The 22,387-nt window shown below is 43.7% G+C and overlaps 1 protein-coding gene across 7 annotated transcripts in view; it reads left to right on the top strand.

Moving 5' to 3' along the window:
* Positions 1–507: 507 nt before the first annotated feature.
* Positions 508–22,387, top strand: part of PIK3CB (phosphatidylinositol-4,5-bisphosphate 3-kinase catalytic subunit beta) — a 91,766-nt gene continuing 69,886 nt past the window's right edge. Inside the window, exons 1-3 of one of the 7 annotated variants that reach the window (XM_065074382.1) lie at positions 619–660; positions 3,709–3,928; positions 20,276–20,453. The gene's annotated coding sequence lies outside the window, so the exon portion shown is untranslated. Of the gene's footprint in view, positions 661–3,708; positions 3,929–20,275; positions 20,454–21,735; positions 21,900–22,387 lie in introns of those variants that run through there. The other 6 variants (XM_065074379.1, XM_065074378.1, XM_065074383.1 and 3 more) reach the window with 6 other exon arrangements.

Genomic DNA, 22,387 nt, shown 5'->3' with positions numbered 1-22,387 from the left:
TGTGAGATGGCAGGGTGCAGTGCCCTCAGTTAGCCGTGGCTAACTGCATCACCCATCGGTGTCACATATTGTCTGGTCCTTTCCAGCCAGTTCCTCTGGGGGGAATCGGAGGCTGGCACTCAATGAACCAGCAGATTTTACTGCAATAAAAAGAGACAAAGGGGGAGAAAGTAAGGAATGTCTGGATAGCATTTAGCATGAATCAATATTTTACTACCAAGTGCAAAGCCATCACTGAAAAAAATCCTGCTTGTAAACTTTGGGGGCTGGCCTGCTGTCCCACGCAGGGTGAAGGTGAGTTGCTGTCCCGGGGCACGGGCAGGGCTGGGCACGGTGGTGACACGCCGGCAGGGCCATCGCTGGGCTCCCTCTCGCCCCGAGGTGCTCCCGAAGGACCAACAGGGAAAGAACAGGAACTATCCAAGAGCCCTTGGGGGGAGCAGGGTGCCGGCAGCTCCGCCGCAGCCTGGAATACCCCGTGCCAAATAACCTTTATGAGTAAACGTGCCTTTGCTCCGGGGCAGGGCCGAGGAAGAGGAGGAGGAAGAGGCGAAGGAGGCGGAGGCGGCCGGTCGGCCCCGGGGTGGGGCGCGCAGCCCGGGCCGGGGACGCCGTGTCGGTGCGAGCCTGCGGGAGACGGGCCCTCGCCAGCAGAGCCGGGTAGGACAGCGGGTCTTGTTCTTTATTTCACTTTTTACCTTTCCCCCGACCCCCTCCCGGGACGGAGAGCCCGGGGCGCGGCGGGCGGCTTTCCTTCCCGGCTGGGCTGTGTTGTTGAATTGCCGCTGAGCGCTCCTCGGCAGAGGATCGCGGGGACGGCGCCGCTCTGCGCTGGGCGCTACGGAACAGCCCGGACTGAGGGACCGGGACTGCCTGGTGTTGCCTGGTCCTCTGCCGTGGCAGCGCCCGGCCGGGCATCGGCTTCTGCGGCGGCAGAGTTGAGCTCGTCCTAGCTCCAATTTACTAACAGCCGCTCCTTCCTGGCTGTGGGGACTCTGGTGTAGTCCCCTCCCTCTTGCTAGCGCCTAGGGCTTTTTGATTTTATGAGAAGCTCCTCTGTCCCACTTCAGTGGATGCTGGTTGAGCGGCTTCCCAGTCCTTCACGGTGGTGCGTCTCCAGGAGGTGAATCCTCCCTCCCTGGAGGTGCTTCTGGGGTCTCTTTCCACTTTTTGAGAGGACGCGATGAGAAGAGGGGTTGCGATTGAAAAAGATCAGATGCTGCTGCATCAAAAAGAAAACAAGGAGGAAAAAAAAAATCAATCCTGCCAAGGAGCTGTGACTACAGAGGCTAATTTAGCAGAGAGCAATGGAACAGGGCCTCCAGGAGAGAAACTTCCAAACCCCAGGAAGGTCTGGCAGCTGCGGGGAGTGGGGAAGTGTGGCTGGCAGTGTGTCTGAAGCCAACACCTCCTGCCTGCCAGCATGTGTCAAACCGTTTAGGGTGCTAATGAGAAGAATTCACCAATTAAGCAACATTTCATTCCTTTTTCCTTTAATGTTTTCCAAATGTGCTGTCCTGAACTGTAACCTCAAATTTTTTAATAATGTGATGCATTAATGTTGCCTGTCCTCTGCAGTAAGGTGTTTTCCTTAGCTGTGATTAATCACCCTGTTTTTCTTTTCCAATTAAGCTGCTCTCTTGGAGCACTGAGACAACCAGTGTCTCATCGTATGAGCTCGTCTCGGAATTATCAGCAAGTTTGTCTGTCAGATTGGATTTTTTATTTTCAGTTTCGGGTTATTATATTTTGCTGGCAATTGTAACATGTAGGAGGTTACTTGAGTCAACGACCTGTTAATGCATGGGCAGACTGGGAGGGGTCTGATAAGAGCAGAGCCTTGATTGCACATGCATTCGTGTACTTGGCTTCTTGCAGCCTTTACGTCCTGTAAGAGAGTTCAGAGAACTACTGAGCCACTATGGGTGATCCATTGCCCCCAGATCAGATCTGTTAAACATTTGAAAGTGATGTTCCAGTAATAGTTTTTGTACGTTAAATACAAAGATCAGCCAGTTAATCTTTGATGTTATCTGGCTGTTGCGCAACATTCCCTGGTGAGCTTAGTCCCTTTTGGCAATAACAGTGGACAGGTAGTGGAGTTGGGCTGCTTGAGGAGGGGAAGAAAGGGGAAGGAACAGTCAAATACATGCAATTCCCAAGCATGGGAAGAGTCTGGCAGTGCTGGGCTGGGGCTTCTGTTACTGGGGCCTCCTGTCTCCTGATTTAATTGGCTTCATCTTTAGCAGTGACAGCCTCAAGGGTCCCCAGAAGCGGAGAAGAGCAGACCTGATCACCAAATGCATTATTTTGCTGAAAATTTTAAAGCGAAGCGTATTACTTTTGCCAACACTTGCAGTATATTTTTTTTTAAAGTTTTGAATACTTTTGATTGACAGCTTTGGCTCAACTGCAGACGGGCTTCCCTGGCCGGGCTGTATGTCCCCAGATGTGTCGTCATCTCCCCTTTGGGTGATCTCCCCCCGCCTGGTGGGAGCTGTGCTCTGGCGAGCGCATCCGGGGTGACTGAACCACAGCTCCAGTGAGGCACTGCTTCAAAACCAAGTTTTTGTTGAAAAACATAGTAGATCTGGTGGTTTTAGAAATAAAACACTGAAATACCAGACAGAGTGTTTTTAGCGGAAAGCTTTTTTTTTTTTTTTTTTTTTCTCCTAGAGAAAGCCACAATTTTCAGTAAGAAAACATCATGAAGGGAGTGTTTTCAGCAGCCCCAGGCAGCAGTTATTAAGATTCGGTATTAATGGAGGGATGAGAAATGAATGCAGTCAGTCTTGTCTGTTTCTCGCCTTGACAGCATCCATGAATGAAACCCCAACTGCCACGTCATCCTGGTGTGGCACTTTCTTCTCAGAGAGTAGGTGGCTTGTATAAATCTTTTCGCTTTGGTGCAAAAGCCTACGTGGTGTATGTGGCAATACTAGTCCCTTTCATGCCTTGGTGGATTTTTGTGTGCTAGTTTCCTATTTCCTAGCCTAACAGAGCAGTGAGTAGCCAAGTTTATTTCCCACACTTATGAGCCATACATGAAAGTTATTAGGACCTGGGAGTTCTGCTGGGATGCTGTTTGCTGTACCAAGTGCTGTTTTCAGGGAAAAATGTCATGAGCAGGTTCTAAACTTTATGACTGGGGATGCCACGTTCCAAGTAGTGGATCTTATTTTCTGCCTTGCATCATGTTTCTCTAACTTGGTGGTGAATTTCAGCAAAACTTTTCTGGCCTATCCTGCAGGAATTACATTCAAGCTTGTCAAACAGTGTGGCTGGGAACCTTCCTCTGCAGCATCTGGACACGGGCAGTGCTGGAAACAGGATACTTGGCAAAAATGAACCTTGTCTCTGAGCTATTGTGGTTTTTCTAATGGAATTAGTTTGCCACCTGCATCTCTCTGGGGTGTGACTTCATTTTAGAGATATTGTAAATGTATAAACAACCTTCTGACCTTCCTCACTTCCATCTTTTGCTTTCTTCACCATTTCCTTCTCTTCCTCTTCGTTCTCTCTCACAGTCCTGTGTCCTTGCAGATGTACCTCACTGTTGGCTTGAGACATGTTACCAGTTGACCATTGTTTCACAGCTACTTCAGACAAGAGGAGGAAAGAGCTTGCTCAGTGGGACAGGTAGACTCCAGGATTTCATGAGCACCCCCTAAATATCACATCAGCTAAGCTCTGAATTTTTTTCTGAAGGCATCACAGTACCCTGGTTCTCACCCTTTGAGTCCTGAGCGTTGTGGCAGCCCAACGGAACTCAGTGCTGGGGCCTCTGTGCATAAACATCAAGTCAGTCTCGCCATTTCTTGTACAGAACGGACTTTAAATAAAGAGTTGTGAGCAGTGAGACCGGAACTCCCCAGTGTCACTCTGATTCAGGAACTCAATTACCCTTCACAGGGTAATGCTGTGAGAGGTAGGTTTAGTATTAGTTTTCATGGAAGTTTTTCATATATAAGGAGTTTGTGTTCAAGGCCTGAATATTTGGGATTATATTTTTTTTATTTATTGTAATCAGTCAAAACATTGGCACTGAAACTTCTGTGGGAAGGTTGCGAACTATTAATTATTTTCAGTGTACTTGGCCTAATGTGAAGGATTATTAACATAACCAGTCTTGCAGGTGATGATAAATTCGACAAGCATTACTTCTACTTTTTAGAGAGTTTGGTGTTCGTTATTATTAAACTTTCACAAAGATGCCCTTTTCCAGCTGACACAAATTCCTTTTACAGCCAACCTAAACCTTGTAATTTGCCAGAAATTTAGGATAGCTTTTTAAGTAAAGTAGTTTCCCCCCTTACTTAACGTAGCAACCAAAACCAGGACTTTCATTTTGTCTTCTAGAAAGCAAAACATGGTGACATTATCTCAGCATTGCAAAGTTGCCTTAGATTAAATTCTGTGTTTTACCAATCCATTTTAAGAGGAGGAACATGTCTGCTAAATCACAGGATTATTTTTGTCTTCTCATTGAATTAAACACCTTACCTCACCAATATGGCCAGGAGGAAAATAGTTTTCCATTGTTCCTATGTGTTTACTTTCAATATTGAGTGTAGCAGCCTGGGTCACAGAGGCCAGACTGAGAATGGACTCAATGGTGGTGAAGAGGATATGGACATTTGGGACCAGCTTGCACTCCTACCAACAGCCTCCTCTGTCAGGTTACTCACAGCTCTGACATAATATTGTCAGCATACATGTAAGCATTAAATTGCTTTTGTGGCCTTGATGGACATCTGTTTTGGTGAATATATGTTATTTTCTTGCTGGAACTAGTATCCAGGTTGAAATGAAAGACAAGCTATGTAATCTTACTCATTTTACTGCTTCCATTGCATGTATTGCAAGTGTGCATTTGTTGTGCGGTACTGCATTACATTGACTACTAAAGTGTCTTGTGGGCTCAATGACTTTTGAAAATGGAGCAGTAAAATACAAGTTAATGAGACAGTAACATGTGTCCCTAAGACTTTTTGCTTCCTATTACAAACACATAAATGTGAGGCAATGTAAATAACTGCTTATATCCCTTTTCCCTACATGCCTCCCCAATTAAAATGCTGCAGACAAGTAAGCATTAAAAAGGAATGTCTATTTCTGTCTTGACTTTTAACCCAAATATTATTTCAATGGCAAGGAAATTTCTGTCTTGCCATTCATCTTTTGTGACATGATCCAATGAGTAACAGTGTAAACTATACTTAAAAATACAATTATAGAGAACAAAGCAATGACTGAGAAAAGCTGGTGTTGTCAGTACCCATGACAGGGCTCCTTCAGGAGTGCAGGTGGCATCGGAAGTCAGCAAAGTGTCCTCTCAACTTTGTTTCATATGATGCAGATGAATTCTCTTTGTGCTATAACTAAGCTTGCAAAGTGATGGTAACTTCCTCAGAAGGGCTCAAACCATAGTTAATACCATAGGGAACTTTCTTGTGAATGACCTAAGGGATTTTTACAGTCTTCCTTTCAACTTTTTAACTTGCCTTTCCCCATCCTCCCCCTGCAACCCGATTTTTCAGCTGCGTGTTTTATCTACAGTATTTGCGCTCTGTTTTTGGTGAGCGAGATGGGAACACGGAAATCCCATTTTTCTTGTTCCCCAGCTGCACAACCAGCGTATTATAGTTCCACCTGTCTTGGCAGGGATTTCCTGTTTTAGAAGATTAATTTTGTTGAGTAACTCTGAGTTCCTCTAAAAGAAACGATTTTCTTTTCCTGTATGGCAAGGGCGACTGCAGTCTTCTGAGGCTATAAACTTGTTTATACCTATCAGTAAAGCAGTTGCTACCATGTAGGGATACCTCACTGTCTCGTTCTGTTACACAGATGTAAATCCAAGTAACTGCTGTGGCTTCCTTTATGTCTTTTAGAGGTTGTTTTCTGTGCAGCCAGAGTTTTTAATCCAACTAGAAGTTTGCCTTTTGCTCTTATTATTTCTTCTTTCAAAGTCAAAAGTCACTATCTGTATTTTACTACGTCTCAGAAAATGACTGCCTTGGATTACTTCAAAACTTCAATTCTGCAGGTGTGCAAAAGCGGTTTCTAATGTAGCTGCCCAGTTTTGCTGGCCCTGTATATTAATGTGGAAAGTATTCATGTGGTAACAGTTTTCACCCATTTTCATTCTTTCTTTTTTTTCCCCTCCCCTTTTTTTCTTTCCCTCCTGTTCAGCTGGTTAACTGGCTAGTGCTTCTGTCTCACCCAGTGAGCTTGTTCTGGCCGAGTTCCAAAAGTCAGAGTGTGAGGAAATGGCCTTTTTCCTACTGATTTTTGCCTCTGACATACTGGCACATTTCTTACCTTGTTATGAAGTGCATTTGTACATTGCTTATTAGGAGAGCTATATTCTGGCTTTGTACTAATTTTGTTGGGATATCATTTGATATGTGTGGTACCATTAGGTTGGAATACTGACATCTGGGTGCAGGTGCACTGTTTGTCTTCATCCCCCAGAGCTGCACAGTCAGAGCCGCAATACAGTGAAGCCTTGGTGTACCGGGGCTGAGGAAGCTGAAGGGGCTGATAGTGATTGTTCTCATAAGACTCTCCACCCTTTGTAGTGGGAGGAGGACAAAATATGTACATGAGGCAGCACCAAAGCTTTCTGATCCAAAACAGGACCTAGCAGACAGATGAGACACCTGTGAAGTGAAGCAGTGGGGTGGTACGCTGTGGGGTGGTACGCGGAGATTGTTTTCTGAAATATGTCAAGGTGATAAGTGAACCAGAAAGAAGAGTCTTTCCACGTGTTTCTGCCCAAGGCTCTGTTGTCTGCCTTTGCTAGGCTGAGCTTCACAGCAAAGTCCACCTCCTCAAGCAGTGGTGGGTGCGGAGGTTCTGTGTGCAGGCAGCCAGTGCTCAGGCTGCTGACCAAAAGTACTTTCTCTCCTTGAAGCCCTACAGGTTTGTGAAACCATGCTGTAGTAACAAAAGCACATGGCATATGTGGCATGTTCTTATTTTACTCACCTCTAAAATACAAGCAATTTTAAGTCTCACTATTGAATACTCTGTTGCTACAGTTATTTTTAGGCAGTTACTGGGAGGCATAGGCAGGTTGGTTGAGATAAAATAACCGAGCCAGAACATACAGCAGGGCTGATGTGCTTGTATATGCCCTGAGAAGGCAGCCCCATTTCTTGGGATTTCACACAGTCGTGTACTTATGGTTTCTGTGTACTTCCTAGAACTAAAATACTAAAAATAATCCTAGACAATTTAAGTTTGATTGCCTTGCTTTAAACTGGGAACATTTGGGACACATAACTCCATAATTTTAAGCAGTCTTAGGTTTTGCTGTTTGTTCTTTCTTCCTATGCTTTTTTACTAAAGCCTTGTGTGCAGAAGGTCTCTTCATAGCTGGGAATTCCCAGATTTCCTAAGTGCCAGAACTTGGTGCATCGCATCTCTGAATCTAACATAGTTACAAGTGAACATGAAGCCAAGATGCAGAACGATGGGAATAGTGGAGAGACAAAGCTAGGAAAAAAATAAAGGGGACAGTGTATCATCCAAAATGAATAGGAGAATGTGGAGAGAAGGGAAGGAGTTCATGAGGGACATTGAGATTTTTTAATCTTGTTTCTAATTTAGGCACAAACTATAAAAATATGTGTTCATATATCTCTCATATGACTTGCTTTGAAGTCTAGTAAGATTTTTCCATGAATGAAACTCTTTGTTCCTCTCTCTCTGACCTGTCATACTCAATCTTTTAAAATAGCTACAATTTACCAGCAACTGTAAGAAGATATTGGAACTGGTCTCCTGATTCCACCCTAGCATCCAGAACCAACACACCAATCAGTGGTTAATAAAAGCTGTAAGAAATAAGCAACCTGGTCTATGTGTGCCGTGAACACATCACTTATTGGAGATGGCAAGGCAGCACAAGGAGATGTTGTCCCATTTTTTTTTTTCACTGGAACTCATTAAGCCTTGTTGATTTGAGACTACTGTTGATTTGAAATTAAGAAAGAAGTTCCTAAGAAACAGTTGGGAAATACTGTTCAAAATATGTAATTTTTTCCCCCTCCTGTTGTATGTCCACGTGGACTTTTGGCCACAAACCAGACTTCTGTGTGTTTTTTCCACTGTGTACTTCATTCGTCTCATGCAGTTTTAAGGAGTTAGACTAAAAGATGTCAGGTCTGCTAGAGAGCTTTTTTTTTTTTTTTTTTTAATTTAATCTGATAAAATCATTTTATACTGATTTTAAAACTCACACTGACAAAAATTGGAAAAATAACTTGACAAATGACAGTCTTCTGCCAAATACCTTTGAATAAGTCACACTCAGCTAGACAATTTGGAGAAACACTGTGGAAAGAAATTTAGTTAAGCTAGTTCTTAAATAAGTTTCCCCTTAATATCATTACAGTGTACATTAGATAGGAAAAACTGAAAGGAAAAAGGTGAATTTGAAACCCTGGAAAATCACAGTCAACTGGATGGAAAGGCTATAAACAGATGGGATGAATTGGAAAAGGGCAAAATGTACAGAACCTGACATGCTGAGCACAGACTGGTTTGGAAAGACAGTTGAACTTGGCAGGATTGCTCGTGTGTGTAAGGTTACATGTGTGGATATGTGGAATCGATCAGTGCAGACCCAGAGTGCAAAGCAAATGGTGTTTTTCTATGCATTAAAAAGGCAGAATGTTAATTTACATATTCAGTATCTCAGTGTCTGTCAAAGAACTCGAATGAAGCAACTGCAGTGATGCAGAACTGGCAATAAACTTGCTATGCAGGCATTCATTTATAGCCTTCTGACTTTAGTAGCCTTGAATCTAATCCCAATGTATTTATGTGCCATCATTTGCTAAGTGCAAAGCACTGTGCTAATATGCAGATGAGTTTTTTGGTACTGTGTGTTTGGTACTGGTCATGTGTATCAGCTGCGACAGCATGTTGTTCCCATCAGTACGAAATACAGGCAGAAAACTCATGTTTAGTGTAAAGACTGAGAGGAGCAATGTTGTGATAGCTGAGGTTTCTGATGGTCTGCAGGCCATGCCACAGGTGCAGGTGTGTGGTAACACTTACATGTGCTCACTGAACACGTGTGCTTGAATGTTATGTTAAGACTCATCTTATTAAGGGTGTGATATATGCAGAATTTGCCCAGAAGGACTTATTTCAAAATACTTTGTTTCAGGCAAGGTGTGTAGTATGGTAGTACGGGATACTGGTTTGTCCTTTTAAGCTACACTACAAAAGCACCTTTCAGGTATATCTTAGCAGGGAGTAGAAAAACAGTGTGACAGGATGACAATATTCTGTGTGCTGACAGCGCTGAGAGGGACAGTGTCCTGGAGCATCTATTACCCGCTGTAATGAGAAAAACAGAGCATCTTTTGTTGAGTCTCCCTGCATTGTTATTCTAATTGAGTTTACACACTGCAACAGCCTCACTTCTTTATCAGATACTAATTAGGATCTATTCATATGTTTTCATCTTTTGAGGGAGGTTATCATCTGAACTTTAACAACTCAAAATAATCACATTTTTAATAGAGTTCATATGGCCAAGCCACTATAGAACTGCATGTCTATTCCCTCAGCTGTCGTCATGGTGGGAGGAGAGAAAACAACAAAAGAAAATCATGCTCAGTTTTTCAAGGTGTGTTTATGGTAAATAATAATTTAGCTGAGCATCATCAATTCACAGCTTTGTGTAAAATGACTGAGATACAAAGCGTAATGGCATATTCTTTGATAGAAAACCTGACATCCTGTAACAGGGCCTCATTTTCCATATCTATGTGTATTTCTTTTTTTAACATATATCTCTGAAAGATGGTAGTTTGAGTTGTGACTAAGATTAGAAGAGATGAGGTATGCATCTCTAATACTTCACTCAAGATTTTTTCACAAAGGCATATTTAGCATTAAAGTTAAGCATACATTTTTTCAGTTAAATTATTGGAGGAAAGCACTAATGTTAGATTATAGTGTATTAAGAGGTTATTTTGGATATGTTGCAAGAAGAGGTTGGCACGGGATGGTTTTTGTAAGGTTAACAGGCAATATTTTACAAATAGAGACTTTTTCACTACAGTAGGGAGATTTCTTTTTCAGTATTGTGGCCGTTCTAGGTACTGGATCCATTTGTTGTTAATGGTGCTTGAGAACAAACATGGCACTTTTAAGGTGCATGAGAGATGATATTATACTTGACACTTTTTGCCATCATGAAATGCCCCTCTAGTCCACACTATAATTGATTGACTCTACCTGGAAGTTGTACTTGGCAAAAGAAGTTTTAAATATCATGTAATGACAAGGTAAGGATGTGTTTGAAGCTTCAGTTTAAATAATCCTATGTTTGTACTAGTCGTATGGTGGCATGAAAAGTGCTGTTGGATGTGCATGGGATAGTTAAAGGTGGTGTGCTCTCGTTTAATGGTATTACATCCCTGCTTTGCTTTAGTAGCTCACGGTAGTTCAAAATATGGATGACTGCAGCTGATATAGGCTTGCCAAAGTCCTCTGCTCGAAGCTCTGTGAGTTAGTGTACAGTAGAAAGGATACAGACCTAGGGTAGACAGATATGTAAACGTTTCCATATGCCAAATGTGTACAGGCTCTCATTACCATCCAGACTTGGCCTTCCCTAGTTATCATTATCTGCCAGATAACGAGTCTGCTTCCAGCTGCCTGGTGGGATGTGGTATACAGGACTCACGCAAAGAAGGCTGTGAGGCTGCGCAGGGGCTGCTGTGGTCCTGCCAGACCCAGCTTTGGAACAACAACGTTCCAGTGGATGTCAGACTGAGGTCTCTCATTTCTTGCATGCGTTAAAAGATAGAAGGCCAAATTGCTGTGAAGTTGCAGGGGGCTGTGGATTGTATACATCTATACGTGTATGCAATGTGCACAGTATTAAGCCCCCTCAGCAAAGCCCCTCTTCTCTGTCTGCAGCACCGCATCCTGCGTTACCCCGTGGGTTGCTGGTGTGGAGGCTGGAGCAGACACCAGCCCCTTCCCCAGGGCCTGGAGAGACGTGTCTGGGCAGGGGACACGCTGCTGTTAGCATCTGGTCCTGGGTGGGTGGAGGAGAAAAAGGAGAGTGCAAATGCATTTCTGTTGCTGTCATCACATTCCTCACTGCATAGGGAGTTTATACCTGAACTTTGGTGCCCTGAGTGAAAATAAACAGCTTTTCAGTTGAATATGATTTCTTCGAAAGTCCAGAAGTCGCTGGTCTTTCTGAGAGTCCACGTAGCCTGAGCAGTAATGTTCTTAGAAGTTTGGAAATCAGTAGTTTTATTGGTCTTTCACCAAAAAAAGTTATTTCACAGTATATAGAAGAGTTAAGAATGCAGTGAGTAACTCTTTCTTAGGAAAGCAGGAGTGGCTACCCAAAGCTTTTTCCAAAGGTGTTTGCGGTTGGTTTGGTCTTTCCAATAGTTCCTCTTCTCTGGGTGAACTAAAAGCAGCAGGGAAGTCACATTCAAAAACTTTTCTTCAGAAAAGTCCTTACTGAGCCCTGGCATTCCTGTGATAGCTGTGAGGCAATCATTAACTCATTGCTGCATTGCTGGAAACAATTTTATGAGCAGGACAGGCTCGTTCTGGCATGGTTTTTGCTTTGTGCCCGTCCTGATAAGCCCCGACATAAAAACAGGCCCACATCAGTTACTGAGGTGTGCACAATAGTTGTCATGTTATTGTGATCTGATTTTGCCATGGTGGCCGTAATTCATGTTTTCCTATGCTTTGTTTTCTTTGAACAGTGACTGATACTGGTGCTGCAGTTACACAGAGGCGGGAGGCCTACCGAGAGCTGGTGGCCTCGGGAGCTGTGATATTCAGTACCACTAATCCATTACTCATCCAGATCTCACATAGACGTGGGAGATCAGGCAAAAAAGGCTGCTGTAAGCAGGGGAAAAGAAAGGGCTTGGAGGAGGTTGTCCTCTGGTATTTCTGACTTCCATGTATTGCCCAAAAGAGGACCTCATTTCTTACTAGTTGCAGTTTGTCTATGGGAGCAGTCTTGTTGCAACTAAATAACAAAACCAAGGGAAACTAATTTCACTTTAAGACGGTCTTCCAAAAGTTTTATTGGAGCCAAATCATCAGGAAGCATCAAAACAGGTGATTAATCTCCTGTTCTTTGGATGTTCTTGTGCTTTGTTATTCCATATTGCTAATGAACCCTATCAAAACCCCATAAAAACCCAGTGTTAGTTTGCCCTACTTTCAGCTTGGAAGATCAGCTGAACTTTTTCCTTTTCAAGCGTCTTTGTGTACTGTGAAAGATGTTTCAGAGTCAGTGAGACCCTTAGCTCTAAGTAATGTCTAGTGCTGCCGGTGTCATGCCCTCAGTTGGGCTGCAAGTTTGATTGCCAGGAAAACGATTCATTTACACAAAGGAGAACAGTCCAGCTCACCCCACAACTCTCAGCCCTGTGCAGTTAGCAGAAATTAGAATAAATAATTTATACTTGGAAAAAGTTATAGAAAATGCATGACTTACTTTCCTACTCAACAGCTCTGTTCAAAGTTTTTGCCCAAGCACTTTTCAGAGTGGAATTTGGTGATGTTTCCTGGGCGTTCCTGAGATACTTGGCCCTAGGTCAGTCTCTGCTACAGAAAACCCTTTGAGAAAGTATACATTCCAGTGGAAAATCCCAGAAATTTCCTTGGGCAGTTCTCCCTTGGGACTAATGGTTCTCAGTCTCACTGAGGTGATTCAAGAACCCATCTTTGCCCCAGTGATGTTTTAGCTTTTAAGCACATCCCCTTTTGGTTAGTTGGCTCAGAACTGCGTTTGCCCCTGTTGTGGAGTGTCATAGACAGTAAAGGAAGAGGAATTACTGGCATATGCTGTGCAAACAGCGTGCAGGTCTAAAGCAATACTAAATTCCAAGGGAATTTCCTCTAACAGATTGACAAGAACTGTAGCTTCCCAACACTGTGCTCTCACACCCTTGGGAAAAACATATGAAAATACTTAATATCAAAACTGGGGGAAGGGAAAATATAACCAGACAATTCATGATGGGAAGCCAGGGTGGCATGAGAAGAACCCAACTTGTTTCCGATTGGAATTTGTTAGTTGGCTCTAAACTTATTACCAGAATTGTATTATTCTGGGGACATCATGTTACCCCATTGCGTAGACTATGAGGCCAATCAGAGATCTTCAGGGAAGGACATACCTAAGTAAGGCTTCATTAGGTAAGTTTCCAAGGGGTTTAAAATCTGTATTGGGAGATAGGGGAGGAGGGAGATTCCAGTCACTGATTGGTAGGAAATGCTCCATTAATATTAAGTTTTACGTGCAGAAAAACAGAGGAAGTTATTTTTCTACTATCACAGAGGGAAGTAATACCAGTTAAGCCAAGGCCTGCAGCAGAAACATTTACTGGAAATGTTTACATGTTACTTAATACTTTGACATGCATTATTCAACTTGTGTAATATCAGCCGAGGTGGAGCAAGGAGGAATGGCTTTGCAGAAGAGCTTGTTTGCTCCCCATGGAATATTTTCCTGAGCATAGTTGCCTTCTTTGGCAATGAGGTACTTTCCAGGAATTAAAAAAATGCTCTTCAGCCACACTTTTATGAAGTGCTGGAATGTGTTCTCTTGCAGAGGTGACCTAACCTTGTCCAGATGGCTCCCCTTTCTCTGAGCAGTGATATCCTGTCAGTCTGTCTTAATTGTAGAGCAGAATTGCAACAAAAGCCCCCTGTAGGGCCCCCTCCAAGCAGGGGAGCTACATACTAAATGGTGAAGCCATTTAAATGGATGCACTTCTCATAATGAAAGCCCACTTTCCCTCTCAGAGGTGTGTCCAGCAAGTGCTCTCTCCTGAGCAAACTACTTAGCGTTTGCTTCAGTTTTCCTCATGCATCTGAAGGACTTTCTGAACTGCAGCCAAATGGGCTGCCCGTGGGGAAAAAAGGCAAGAGTTTATCTGTTCATAGTAGCAACGTCTCAGTGATACAGTAAAGGAGAAATAGATGGGGAAGCGTGAAGCTAAGCTGGGATCTCTCTGCTTCCCTCTGTGTTTACTTAGCATTCACACAGACAGTAATTTCATGATTCACCTGCTGAATGATTTGTTTTGCTGACAAAGCTGCGATAAATAGAGACTTGGCATCATCTGTATAGTTGTTTAATCTAAAGGCGTATGAGTCATCATATAAATGAAGCTTTCAGACTTGTTGTGATAGATTGCCAGACAGAGTGGGAGAAACACACACATATTTTGATATGGTTAATCAATACATGGAAACGTTGTAAAAAGTGATATAGCACAAAGCCTGGAGTTTCCAAAAGAGGAAGGCAGGCTTAATTTCTTAGTTTTGAAAGTAATAATACACTTTTCCTCTTATGCTGCAGCTTTTTAAAATTTGTTTTTATTTGGTGGCACCCAGCCAGATTTAGTAACATTAGCTATTAAGGACTAAAAAATTGAGATGATGCATATGTATCTCGAAGAAACTGTCTAAAATATAATTCCTAGAAATAACGCAAGTCTTTCTGATTCAGCATGACTGGAGGATCTAGCAACAAAAGGCTGTGCGGAGCATTGCTGGGGAAGATGTACTGGCATTTTAGGAGTATTCCAGAATCTCTCCTTTGTTGGTTGTTTAGGGGGTGTCAGTAACACTTAGTGGGTGCTGTTCTGAAATGTGTCAGTGTTGGTTTTTCTGAGAGAAGGTCTCATGGTTTGTGATCACAGGAAGTAAAATTAACAAAACTATGAGGTTAAAGTGTTTCTGTTTGTTCCAGCAGAGCACTGAATATTCTTGGTTCCCACTGACTTAAGTGTGTCTTAGTGACTCTTTTTGCACTGATCTTAGTGTAGAAGAGCAGCTTTATAGCAAAACAATGTTTGATATGATTAGACGCACATGAATTAGTATGGAAGGCTTCTACACACTTGAAACATCCTTAATAAGAAATGTATAAATGCCTTTTAAATGCCTATATGCATATACATATGTATTTTTGTTAGTTCTTTCAAAAATAGAAACTCATAAGTAGTGTTAAAATTGTAACATATTCACCAGGGAGAAGTTAGAATCTGAGACTTTTAAATAGAGTTTCAAAATAACAGTCCATTTGCAGCTGAGAATGTACATTTTTAGAGGAATTATGTTGCGTGCATGTTACATGTAAAAATTTGTTATTTTTCTTGTGCTTTTTTTCTTGTGATTTTGAAAATTTTACATGAACTTTTTCAGTTTGCTCTGATATGTAGGTATCAATAGGTATAGATGTACTAGCTTTCTAATAGTGTGTAATAAACAATGAGATTAAACTGATCATGTTTTTCCATGGGCTAGTGAAACATTAATGCAGTACATGTGTTTTACAGTAGCATTAGTATATCACATTTGCTTTTATCTCTTTCTTTGGTTTGCGCGTGACATGGATCTTGTGTGAGAAAAAGAAAGATTTGTGTTTGAGCAAGTCTTTCATGGCACGAAAATGGCACATGACCAAATTCAGAAGTGGTGTTCACTGTGTACTGCTGGTCAGTAAATGTATTTGACTCAAAGGATAACTAGATTGGTGTAATTTAGGGGCTAAAGACTCCGTGGTTTCTGGCTCATGGCAGGTCTACACAAAACGAAGGTTTGCTAACCCTGACTTAACCATTGTGATTGAACAATTATCTTCTTTAAGAAAACTTGACAAAACATCAGTTGAAAGTCTTCTGCAAGGTCAAATTCAGAACTAATATAGCATATTTCTTACCCATAGTTATAAAAAAGTGTGATAGATTCAATAGCATTTGTGATCATTATTCATTTTCAAGGTTGTTACATCTGTTCTCAGAATAGCCTTAACAAAAAGGCCAGCTAGAAAATAAATACATAAAGAAGGTTGGAGAGATAGGGATTTCTTTAAACCATTTGTGTTCCAGTTCCCATAATGAATCTCTTCCTAGTCTTTGCCTCTGTCTGAGAACAATAATACACCATTAACCCAAGAGATGTAAAACATGCTGTGCTGTGCTTGGAAGGGTGTCAGAAATTCCTCCTGTAAGGATGAGAAGGTCTTTTATTGCCTTTTCAATTGTTGGACAGTCTAATCCTAGTGAGCATTTTAGCAAAATGGAACTACTAAAGTAATTGTGAAGCCTGATGTTTGATTTTCATAATCAGCATATTGCAAAGATGAACTGGTAACATAGCTGTATCAAGGCAGGTATAACAGCTATTGCACTTGAAGTGCTATCTGACACATTACAAGCTGCTGGACATTGAAGCCTATTTTTAGTAAAAGAATAAATAAGCCGGCTGTGCCCTACTTTTTGTTAAAATGTGTCATGGGATCTTTATATTTGATTAGAAAAGTCAGCAGAAATAACACAAGGGAACTCAGTGCCTCATCTAAAAACTGGCAATTCTAACAATCCTGTGCTTCTCTTTATTACAAAAATACGTTAATATTGGGTATGAGGTCAGACCTATAAAGTGGGCAGAGGAGATGACAGCTGGTGGGAGACTCGCCTGTGTTGTGTGAGGTTATGTGTGAACAGAAGTCCTGGTTCTATTAGGCACTAGCTATTCAAGATGCTTTTGACAAAAGAAGTTATTTTGTATTGATTAATGGAACTATTTTTTCAAAATCTGTGTGAGGAAACTAGAAAAATGAAAAACTATTTAGAGATAATTATATATAAAGAGAGAAAGCAGCAGCAAAGTCAGACAGCTTAGAAAAAGTCAGACCTTATTCTTCCCAATTCTGAGCAGTTTTTTTGATCTTCACAGGCTGATATAAGGTGGATGTCCACATACCTCATGAACAAGCTGTCTTGTGAAGTACAGCCATACCCAGAAACCTCTGTTTGCTGTGAGCAGATGCAGAAAATAAGCGGCTACACATACATTTACTATTGTATAGAATTAGTGACAACTAAGTACTTTCAACCACTTTCTCTACAGATAAGTGGTATTTTAAAAGTGCTGATTTATTACAGTAGAGTTGGCACAGATTGATCAAGAATGCCACCATTTAAAGATATCTGCCTAAGAGCTCCTGATCGTGGAGTTCATGTGATTTGGAAGCAATATGATGATGTACCTTCTAGGGGTGGGTTTGCAGGATAGGGGAGGAGGTTTCAGCTCCCAGCTCTCCCTGGCATGCTTGCAGCCTCAGTGCAGAGGGACTCTCCAATTCCCTGGTCCACAACCCAGATTTAGGAAGCCCGAGAGCAGCAGTTGTGCTCTGTGGGATCACAACCAAAGCCAGTACTCCAGAACTTTGGGTTAAGGCCTCTTTCCCGCTGGCACCTGTGGCCGCATGCCAGCTCAGGCAGCTTGTCTGAGTGGGGCAGAGGGGCAGGAGCTGAGCCCCCTCATGCCTGCTGTGTCCACCAGCTGCCCCTCTGGTACTTTGAGAGGCCTCAAACACGGAATTCAGTAGACAGAACTGAACAGTGAAGTGCCAGGATGCTGGACATTTGGGTATCAGTGCTGCTGGCTGTTTGAGGTGCTGCTGTAGGTTTGCCTCTTTGGCTCCCATACATACGCTGTAAGTTCTCAGAGAACTTCTTCACTGAATATTGCACATATTAAATAACTTGGCTTAGCAAAGCACTGCTAAAAGCTGCTTGCTCTTGCTGCAGGCTGTAGCTTCACTGGCCAAATTCAGCATCCGTTTTGTCTGACATCTGCATTTGCAGTCTGGTACTGAATGTCACAGTCCATTATTTGCTGCTGCTCCCCCTTCACCGGAGTCACTGTGAGAAACAAAGAGAAGCTTATTATAGACGCACACGTGGGTGCAAGAGCAGGAAAAGAGACCAATGGACTGTACAGAACACCTTTGAAGGAATGTTAAGCTTCCAAAATTGAGTTTATTTGTTATGCTGAGTTTTTCACCATGTCGCTGTGTCACTAGCACTGTATTAGTATACTCAGAGAGGCCCTAATGGCAACCATCAGCTTTGATCTCTGCAGAGATGGGTGGGGAAGCTCCAGGCCAGCTCTTATTTATCAGCTGAGACTGTTATGATATCGTGCTACCCACATACTGTACCTTCGCTATGGCATCATTTGTATGTGTTGTAGTACTCTAACCTAGTACATGCAATCATGTATAGACTTAGGTAAACATACTTTTAACATACGGAATTCCTTGGGAATCTCTGAGTATTTCCCTTTTAGAAGCTTAAATATAGACATTGACAGTTAAACCTGATTCTCGTGATTTATTTTTTCTAAACATCTATGTGATTATCTCTGGCTTGAGATAGTCATGCCAAAGTTGTTGGCTTTTGCTTATTGACACCTCTTAAATTTCCGTGACTAATGAGAGATTCTGTCCCCCAAATGTTAACAGCCCTACTACCTTAGGCAACAGGGAACATTTTTTGTTGCCTAGTATAGATGATGGAGGGACTTAAAATGGAAAGGTTTGTTGAATCCAGATAAGCTATTTTTTGAATGTTATAATCCAAACTGGATTTCCTCTAGTGACTACTTAGGGGGTTTTCATGTTATTTTTCATACATGAGATATTCTAAAGTCTTTTATTTGGATGACAGCAGACAGCACACTGACAAAGGAATGAGACCATGCGGTGTAGAGTGACCGTTATTCTCTCTACTATTGCTCATGCAGTTTTTGAGTACAAGTTGTTGGGTTTTTTCTTCTTCTATGAAAGAAATACTCATGATAGATTCTCATCTTATTCTGTATTTGACACAAAATGTTCCTGTGCATGAACTACCCAAAGCTGATTTGGTTGGTAGATGTTGCCATTGTATCACAGTGTCAGACACAAAGCATGTTTCTATAAGCATTTAAGGTTTGTAATAAATGATTTCTAAGCACCTCCTGCCCAGTATTCAGCTGTGTTCTGGATCATTGTCCTTTAGATTTACTAACTTGAATTTTTTTCACACCAGCTTTTTCTACATTGGGCCAAACATCCTTCACGTGCCATTTCCACTTGCATGTTCTTTCTCCCTCTGTCCAGGTCTGCTGCCACAGTTCTGTGATGTCTGCAGATATGCAGACAGCTTGTGCGTTAGTTCCTTACTTCTGATTACTGCAGTGACACCGGGCTAAAATAATGTAAACCCAGAATGCTGAAAATGACACATTGTCAAGTGACCAAGAATGTGCCCTAGGTGTACAGCTGTTTCACATGCAAAGACATGACTCAGATACAGCCTTTTCAGACAAAACCCTTTTGTTATACTGAGAACACATGTAACAATAGCCTGGGGGAGGTGAGAATAATAGAACATTTGTTGTTTTGTAAAGGGGGTAGGAAGAGAATCAAAAGATAATTTTAATGTTCAATTTCCTTATATTTAAGTCTGAGGGTTTTTTCCACTGTCACATGGGGTATGAAAACATCTCTTTAAGATGTTTCAACACAAGTTCCGTATCCGTATTGCACACACTGTCCATAACAACTCCGCGTGTGCCAAGAACATGAATATCATGCAAGTTGATAAACTACAGTCTGAAATATGTTGATAACTACTGATTGAGAGCTCTTTACTCCATCTGCTAAATACTGATGTTGTATTTAGAGGCATTAAAACACAAAATGCAAAGGAAATTTGAAGTCAGAGATTACAGCCCTACAGAAAAAAAATCTCTGTTAGCAGATTTCATTGAAGTATGTTCATAGATATAGGAGAAATTGACTATACAAGACAATTCTTAAGTGCTTGGGACTTTGTGCGTGACAGACACCTCAAGGCATCATTATTCAATTGAAAAGATGGCAGCACAGGAAACAGATTTTGAAGTTTCTGCATTGTAGCTCTCTGCCCAATCTAGTAAATCACTCGCATCACAGTTGATTTACACTTTACAAATACCGCACTGGATCCTGTAGAACAACAAACTAATGTTGCAAGATCCAGAGTGAATAGCTCTTTTCTAAAAAACATTATCTAGCCTTTCCAGGCACAAAACCATTTGTCATCAGTGAGTGCAACTAGTGAGCCAAAGTTTGAATATCTAGGCCAAGACTATCTGGAATATTTAATGTCAAAACCACAAGTATTACAATGGTTTGAAAAGCTACATATCTGGGACTTTTTGCACTGCTGGATTTCATTAATACCTTATTTTTCAGAACTGTACTCCAGCAGCAATGTAAACAAAATAGACAAGTGGCTCAATGTGCTGAAGTAAACTTTATTATACAGGACACAATCAGTGGAGATGATACTGCCTTTGCATGATCTGTAGGGTCGCTTGATTAAACCAGTTACTTTCCTTTGAAATCGATTGACTTTTTTTTCTCCCTCCTCAGGAAGAAGGGAAGTCAAGTGAAGTTACCACACTCCTGCGGTATGAAGAAGGAACATGACGTTCAGAAACAATGCCTGTAGTGCTGAGCGGCCTTAGCAGAGCTGGTTTAAAAGCAAGAAGTGGAACTATTGATTGATACACACAACAGACGGGTTGGGAAGGCAACTGACACGCACGCGGTAGGCAAGGTTTCTCATTAACTTTAGCCCTTCCACCAAGATTTGGCATGGTGTGCTCACCGCTCATGCACAACCCCTCTTTGCTGAAACAAGTGGGGAGATCATCGTCCTTCCCATAAATTTCCTGTTAATCCATATTGTGGTTCATTTGTTTCTTTGGGACAAACAATTAAACATCCCCTAGATGTTTTCTAATCCAAATTTAATGAATTTTTAGATACTTGAGAACTGGTAAGTGAAGTTGATGAGGAAGTAAATCCATCTTTCTATTTTCAAAACTGGAATAACAGGAAAAATGACCAGAGAAAAAATAGACAAGACTAATAGTACAGCATGATTATTAACATAGGGATGTTAAAATATGCATAATATGATCATACTATTTTTGAATGTGGACAAGGACATGCTATGCCTCGCCCTATTTTCTTTAAAGGCAGTAGGAATGTTGCTGCTGATTTCAGTGGGTGGGAACAGTGCAAGCTGCATGCAAAAGTTGTTTCATTACTGGTTACATTCCACCTTGTTTTTCTTTGATTGTGTCTTTAAGCCTTAGAAAACGACCTATTTTTTTTAATGTACTAGCTTCAATGCAATTAAGAGCTCAGCACCAAGACTCTTAAAATGAGGATGTATCACGGAAATCACTGGCAAGGCGATAAGCTGCTATAATGAGGTCTTCCCTGCAGATTTCCAAAAGCTGCTACGGGAGAGCTGCTCTTTGATGAGCCCTTTCCAGTGTGAGCACAGGCGGCTCGGTCGCTGCCAGCCGGCGGGGGCTGTGGAGTCGCAGGACGCGGTGCAGGGCGCGCGTCCCTTGCCCTGCCGGGCGCCTGCCGTGTTCGCGACCACGCGTGGGAAGGGCGGTGCGGGAGTGCCGAACAAGAGGGAGAATGAAACTCCTCGTGAGTAAGCGGGGCTGGGAGGCGGCGGGAGCGGGCGAGTCCTGCTGTACCTCGCAAGTGGGGTTTTCGCGCGGGGCTCCGCGACGGGACGCCCGCCGGGCGCTCCCCGGGATGGGCAAGGCAGGAGAGTCCCCCTCGCTGCCAGCCCCGCAGCACTGGCCGGCGCCTACCAGAGGTGCGGCCGATCCCCGGCGCCGGGCCGTGGGGCCCCTCGCCGTCGCGCCGCGGTCACCTCCGGTCCCCACGGGAAAATGGGCCTGGGAGGGCCCAGAAGGGGCGGGGCCGCGCCGCGCCATTGGCCGCCGCCAGCAGTTTGATACCGAAAGCTGCGCCCGGGTTGGCGGCCCGCGCCCAGGGGGCGTGGCCGGGCCCGGCCCGAGGGCGAAGCGATTGCCACGGTAACCCCGGCGCCACCCCTGTGCCCGCGGAGGAGGCGGCGGCAGCTACCGGTGGCGGCGTGAGTGAGCGGGCTCCCGCTGGCGACAGCGCCGCCGCGCTGGCTGGGGCGCGGCGCAGGGGACGGCACCGGCCGCTGCCCGGACAGGTGGGTGTGCGCGGACAACGCGGGCCGGGAGACTTGGGCGGCCCGAGTTGGCTGTGCCGCGGGGTGCGCGCCGCGCTCCGGGGGTGACGGGCCGGGCCGGTGGGGCACCCGCGGGCGGGCAGGTCTGCGTGGCAGTGGGGGTGCGGCGGGGCTTCCCCTCTGCCACCGCTGCCGGCTCGTTTCGGTCCCTCCCCTCCCCTCCCCGCCCCGCGGCGCCGGGCTCCGGAGGAGGAGACCGCTGCTCGGCTGCCGCTCGTTGCGACACGGCAGTTGCTCAACCGAGCGGGGGAAGGTTTCGGGGGGGGTGCGGGGCCCGGGGCGGGCGGCGGCGGCCTCGCGCCGGTCACGGGCCGCCTCGCGGGGCGCGCGGGCGCCTTTGTGCGCTGCCGTGCCGCGAGCCGGCGCGGCGCGGGAGCGCGCGGCGGTAACGGCCGCCGCAACAAGTGGCTCGCGCGCATCCCGCGCGCCCCGGTCCCGCGGGTCGCTGC

This window comes from Columba livia, chromosome 9 (genome assembly GCF_036013475.1).
Source record: "Columba livia isolate bColLiv1 breed racing homer chromosome 9, bColLiv1.pat.W.v2, whole genome shotgun sequence".
NCBI classification, from domain to species: domain Eukaryota; kingdom Metazoa; phylum Chordata; class Aves; order Columbiformes; family Columbidae; genus Columba; species Columba livia.
The sequence above is the reverse complement of the archived record's forward strand: the minus strand, read 5'-3'. Positions and strand labels throughout refer to the sequence as shown.